At 59.6% G+C, this 6,414-nt stretch overlaps 1 long non-coding RNA gene across 1 annotated transcript; it reads left to right on the top strand.

Moving 5' to 3' along the window:
• Positions 1-598: 598 nt before the first annotated feature.
• On the top strand, positions 599-4,892 carry LOC123333143. Its single transcript, XR_006550293.1, has 2 exons — positions 599-2,306; positions 4,048-4,892. It is a non-coding gene; the product is annotated as an uncharacterized LOC123333143 (long non-coding RNA).
• The last annotated feature ends 1,522 nt before the right edge of the window (positions 4,893-6,414 follow it).

Genomic DNA, 6,414 nt, shown 5'->3' with positions numbered 1-6,414 from the left:
AGGGGGAGCAGAGGGAGCCTGGACCCCCCTCCCTGAGAGGGGATGTGGCTGTTCCAGAGCCCCCGGCTGGCAGGGAGGGATGAGCGCGGGGCTCGCAGTCCTGCACAAGCTGCTCACCAGAGGACACTGGCCTCGCCTCCCCTGCAGATCAGGCAGACGGGGTCGGCCCTGGGTGGGCCCTTGCTGATGCCAGAAGAGATTTCACACCTGCATTCTGGGACAGCAAGTGTGCGTCTCAGTCCTTGCTCCGAGCTGGACGTGTCCCCTCCGACTCATGTGCTGAAATGTCCCCCTCCCCCAGGTGATGGGGCCTGTGGGAGATGAAGGGTCATGGGGCTGGGATTACTGTCCTCTAATGAGGGGACTTCATTAGGGCTTCCCTAGTGGCTCAGCAGAGAAGGCAATGGCACCCCACTCCAGTACTGTTGCCTGGAAAATCCCATGGACGGAGGTGCCTGGTGGGCTGCAGTCCATGGGGTCGCTCAGAGTCAGACACGACTGAGCGACTTCACTTTCACTTTTCACTTTCATGCATTGGAGAAGGAAATGGCAACCCACTCCAGTGTTCTTACCTGGAGAGTCCCAGGGACGGGGGAGCCTGGTGGGCTACAGTCCACAGGGTCGCAAAGCGTCAGACACAACTGAGCAACTTCACTTCACTTCTCTCCTCTTATTCAATGAGGGGACAGGGCAAGAGCAGGTAGTCTGCAGACCCGGAGTGGTCGTTGGCGCTCTCCCCCAGGCACCCAACCGGCCCCACCTTGAGCTCGGCCCTCCAACCCCCACAGCTGGGAGCAGGAAAGCCGTCTGGCCTGAGGCATCCTGCTGGGGCAGTGGGGCAGATGGAGACAGGTGAGGGCCTTTTCTGATCACGTCTCTCGCTAATGTGCGCTGAGTGGCAGGGACCGCAGGGAGGCCGTGCTGGGTGTTGAGGGCACACGCTCAGCAGCCGGACACCTGTTGGCCCTGTTCAGACCTGGAGAGCTGGGCGGGGCGCCAGGCTCTTTCCGCTGTTGGGGATCAGGGCTCAGCTCCGAGATCATCCGCCCAGGCCTGGCCTCAGGCCTCACGGCCCTTTCAACATGCTCTAGGAAAAGCAGCCCAGCTGGCTGGCACTAAGTGAGGCAGGCTGAGTTTGCGGTCCTTCGGAAACAGCCAGAGAGTGTCCTCCCAAATCTGAGGGGTGCTGGAGGGTTGGAGAGCCAAATGTTGTCCACTTGTCCTCCACTCTTGCCCCCGCTGTGACCCGCAGAGGTCAGGCGCAGGCACAGGGTGGTGGAGGGGGTGCCCCAGAGTCAGGGTGATGCCAGGCCCAGGGAGGCGTCATTTCTTCGGCCTGGGCTTCCCCATCTGCTGGGGCCCATGATGCAGAGTCTCCGAGTTTGCCCTCAGCCACAGAGGCTGCAGCTGCCTTCCTGCCTTTGAGAAATGGACCTGCCCTTTCCTGGGTGAGCGGAGCCTCAGAAAGAGGTGGCGGTAATTAATATTGATGCGGCTTCAAATGTTAAAAGTTAGAATTAAATCCAAAACAAAAGGAGAAGGTCGTAGGCAGCCAATTACACAGTGGCTCCTCCAGGGCTGCTCGCCTGCTTTGGGGCGGACCGGACCTCGTCCGGCTCTGCCAATTAACTCACCCTCACCTCCCTCCGCCGGGGGCCTCGGGCTTCCTGCAAATCGCAGGGAAGGGCGAGATTGGCCCAGTGGCAGACGCGCGGAGCGTCTCCCGGGGTGCAAATGCCAGGGAGGAGGAGGCGCCTGTCAATTTGCAGGGCTGAGGCCCCAGGGAGGAGATGCGGCCATGGTGCCCGAGCCGGGGTGTGAGGATTAATGAAGGCGGCTGGGAAGATGAAAGAGCGCCAGGCGTTTGAGATGAAACCCAGCAGGCTGCGCGAGCTCAGGATGAATTTCAAAAAGCAGAGGCTGCGGGTCGTGCACTAATTGCCTCGCACGGATGGTTTCGTAGATCGTGTCTGAGTCTCCGTATATTTGGGTGGAAGGAGAGGTGGGCCGCCCGCTGGGGCAGGTCGACTAGGCGAGGAGGTGAGGGCTGGACGCCCAAGTCTCCCCCAGCGCAGTCCTATGGCTCGAAGGCCAGATTCGAATCGCCTTTCTTAATATCCCCCACTTAGTCCTCGGTGGGTTTGTGAGGACCCCTAAGGCGACTAGGATTCAGGCCAGGAGGGGGCACAGGGATGGGGGTCTCAGTCTTGGTGTTCAGCCCCAGCCTCTCTGCTGGCACAGGCCTTCATGTGGACGGCCCCCTCCTCGTGACGACATGGTGGGGATCTTTCAAGAATCATGACCACGTGAGTGATGGGCAGCCGACACTCAGAGGGCACAGGGAGGGCCTTGAGGTCACCAGCTGGTCAGTGGCAGAGGTGGCGCCCACTCTTGACTGCTCTGCCCGCTGCTGCCCACTGGGGACTCTGCAGATGCTGGTGCTGGCGGTGGGCCGTCAGGAAGGTGGGGTAGGGTGGAGCAGCTCTAGGGGGCAGTTAGGGGGCAGGGTAGGGTGCTGTGGGTGGGGCTGGGTCAGGAAGGGCCCAGTGTCCTGCACAAGATTCAAGAACTTGTCTGGGGCCCAAGGTGCCCCTGGGGTAACCTGAGGTAGGGGGCATCAGGACCAGCTTTGTGCTTTGGAAGGCTTTTCCCAGGGTCCCTCACAGTACGGGGGTGTGTGTGTGTGTGTGTGTGTGTGTGTGTGTGTGTGTGGTGGACCTAGGCTGGGAACTCACAGCCCAGGAGGGATTTAAGTGACCAAATTAGAAGGACGCGGCGGCTGCCCTGGGCTGGGCTGGTATCGGCATCTCCATTTCACGGATGAGAAAGCTGAGGCTCAGAACTCTATCAGTTAGCTCAGTGTGTAACCAGCTACGCTCGCGTTCACTAACTCAAAGTAGCAATCGCTTCTTTCTCTGGGTCTGCAGGTCTGTGCAGCTGGCCCTGACCAGGCTGGGCCGGGCTCACTCCTGCGTCGGTGCTCAGAGGGCGGGCCAGCTCAGGTCCGGCTGGGCTGCCGGGGACAGCTTGCTCCTCTGTTTCGTCTCTGACCCTGCGGCAGGCCAGCCTGGCCGCTGGGAGGCATGGAGGCCCTGAGGGCAGGCTCAGAGTGGGTGATGTCACTTTTGTTGGCTGCTTTGTCCAAAGAGGTCCACCCAGATTCAAGGGGAAGCTCAGACTCCGCCTCTCCTGGGAGGAGCTGCAAGAGGTGGGCATTTGGGGATGGGGTGGGGTGGGCCGGCAGATGTGCTGTAGAAGCCCCCAGGAGGAGTCGTCAGACGTGCTCGGCTGGTCAGGGAAGGTATCTTGCAGTGTTGGGACTCCCCAGTCTCTACCCACCAGTGTGTTTTACAAAGTTCGGTTTCTTTGCTATAAATTCAAGGCTCATTAAACTTTTCTCTAAAACTTGGAAAGGCAGAAGGCAGGCTGCCTCCCATGTAAGATGAGTTTATGAGCAGGCCAATTGCAAATTCATAATTAAAGGAATTTGACAAGAATCAAAGAGGACTGGTTTCCACCGGAGGTTTGGTTGAGTTAATTACCGGTCCGTACCCTGCCATGACGGGCGAGCTTTCAATATTTGAAGTGGGGAGGGCTGGGAATTCGCTGGGAAGATGCAGTGAAATGTACTTGCCAATACTGATTTTGTCAGTCGAGGTCCCCCCACTTGACATCTTAGGGGTGTGCAAAGGCGTTCCGTGCCTGCCTTCTGCAGCATTCAGAAGACTTTCCATGAGGCTCAGAGACAGGTCCCCAGCAGCCCGTCTGGGGTGGGGTAGAGCGTTGAGGGTGTTCTAGGTGGACTGGAGGTGGCCATGGCCCCGGACTCATAAGAGGTCTCTGCGTCTGTCCAGCCCAGTGACTACACGGCGGCCACTGGGCTCTCTGCTTCCAGATCCTGCTCCAGGACTGCTGGCCCGCTATTGCGTGTGTGCTCGGTCATGTCTGACTCTTTGAGACCCTTCGGGGTGTAGACCCTCAGGATCCTCTGTCCATGGGATTTCCCAGGCGAGAATAACTAGACAGGGTTGCCATTTCCTTCTCCAGGGGATCTTCCCAACCCAGGGATTGAACCCACATCTCCAGCATTGCAGGCAGATTCTTCACCAGCTGAGCCACTGGAGAAGCCCCGTCCCACTCCTGGAAGCGAGTCAAGTGTAAGGATGAGGCATTCCGGGCTCTGGGTCCTTTGAGCTCTCCAGGCCATTTGTTCACATCGGGGCCTCACTCACTCCTAAGCTCTCCTTCATCCTGAGCTTCTAACCTTGCTGGTTCTGCTGGCTGGAACACTCTGGAACATTCTGGAACATTCTTCCCAGTCCCTCCCAACTTCTCCCACCCCAGGAATGTCAGGATGCAAATGTGGCGTGTACTCATGTGGACGGACTTGCTCATCCCTGGAGGGACAGCTCTGGACCCAGCCTGGCCAGCCCATCGGCAGGTGACCTGTAGACTGTGCTGCTGCTGCTAAGTCTCTTCAGTTGAGTCCGACTCTGTGCAACCCTATGGACTGCAGCCCACTAGGTTCCTCTGTCCATGAGATAAAGAATACTGGCGTGTTTTACCATGCCCTCCTCAAGGGGATCTCCCAACCCAGGGATCAGACCTTCGTCTCTTATGTCTCCTGCATTGGCAGGTGGGTTCTTGAGCACTACTTCCACCTGTAGATCTGGGGCATGAGAATAAATGCCTCTGGGCAGAAGCAACTGAGTTTGGAGCCCTTTGTTTTGCAGCAGAGGCTGACTGATGGGCCTGGCTACACCATGCACTCATGCTGTCTCACGTGACATGTCACTTCCTCCAGGAAGCCTTCCTTTGCCCCTAAGGTCTGGACTGGGTATGCCCACCGCGTGCCCTGTCCTGACCCTTGTCCTGCTGTGTGGTCACTGCTTTCTTGCTGTCCATGTCTGGCTTGTCTGCAGGCTCACAAAGCAAAGAGCCTCCCCTTGCCTTGAGCTGGTGCTCACAGTGACCGCACCCAGGGTGGGAGCATGGGGCTGGGCTTGTCCCCTTCCCGGTCTGACAGCTGCTTAGCCTTTGGCCAGTCGTGTCACGTGGGCACCCGCTCCCTGGCCCCAGCAGGGATGATGGGCCAGGTGTCAAGGCGAGGTGCTGGGTGAGCACAGGTGTGGCCCCGAGCTGGCCCACGGGGGGCTTGACAAAGCTCTGCCTTTGCTTCGAGACCCCACCCCTGGCAGCCCCTGGCCCACACGTGGGGGCGGCCTGCCCACTGTCTCTCTGAGCCTCGGTGTCCTCCGCGCAGGGTGTGGGGGCAGCCATCGCAGCTGCCTGTGGTCTCCAAGGGGCAGCGGGGGCTCTGCTCTGGGGCCTCTGCCGGCCCGTCACGGGCCTCCGCCTCCTCCCTGCGGCTGGGCTTTGTCTTCCTACACAGACAGGCTGGCTGCCTGGCGTCTGCTGCAGGCCCACCCTGGTCTGGGCAGATAAGAGAGGCCTCTCCTGCTAGCCCCCTTGCCTGCGCTCAAGCCCCCTGAGCCCCACTCTAAAGGATAAGGGCTGGGCCCCACCCCGACTAGGTGTGTGAGGGAGGGACACTGCACCTTTCATGCAGGAATGTTCTAAGCTGCAAGGGCCCCGTGGTGGGGGTAACCAGCTGCCTCTCATGGGCAGGTCCTTGAATTCTTCTCCAAGGCCTGCCCCATGTCCAGCCCCTTCCCGGGTCCTCTGAGTTCTCTGCCTGTCCCTGGATCCCGGAGGAGGTGGCTGGGCCGGAGGTCACTGGGCTGGCGCCTGCGTCACTGTGTGATAGACCGCCTACCTGGACCACATGTGTCTGGGACCCGGAGCCCGGGTCACCCGGGCAGCGGGACTTGGCTGTGGGTCAGGCCGCTCAGTGGTAGAGTGGGTTCCCAGGGCTCCTTCCCCGCAGTGGGGCTGAAGGAGTGGTCAGCGGGCTGCGGGTGTGGGAGCGGTGCCGGGCCCCGAGCGGGTGTGCCCTTGTGCTGCCCCTGTGGCTGTCGTCCCACGGGCACCGTCCCTGCGCTTTCGGCACCAGAGGTGTGCACACGCCTTGCGTGGGGCCCACTGGCCCCAGACACCTAAAACGGAGCCGTGATGGGTCACAGCAGCTAGATCCTACTAATTCCTTGAAACACTTGTTTCTGGGGTGCAAAGGCGTTTCGTGCCCATCACACATGGGCTAGAGGATACAGCGAGCAGCCCAGAGAGGAAAAGTGCCTGCATTTCAGAGCCCTGACTGCTCACCAGCACTCTCTGGGGCCACCAAGTTACCTCCCTGCCTTTCAGCACCCAGGGATGACCACTAAGATTTTCCTGAGTTTTTTAAGTTTCCCTAAGTTCCTCTGATTCCTTTTCTGGTTAATTGTTTGCCTGAAGTCCCTGTGCACACATGAATGTAAACCTATGTTGACAGTTTAATTGCAGATGATTTGAGGT

This window comes from Bubalus bubalis, chromosome 4 (assembly GCF_019923935.1).
Source record: "Bubalus bubalis isolate 160015118507 breed Murrah chromosome 4, NDDB_SH_1, whole genome shotgun sequence".
NCBI lineage: Eukaryota > Metazoa > Chordata > Mammalia > Artiodactyla > Bovidae > Bubalus > Bubalus bubalis.
The sequence above is the reverse complement of the archived record's forward strand: the minus strand, read 5'-3'. Positions and strand labels throughout refer to the sequence as shown.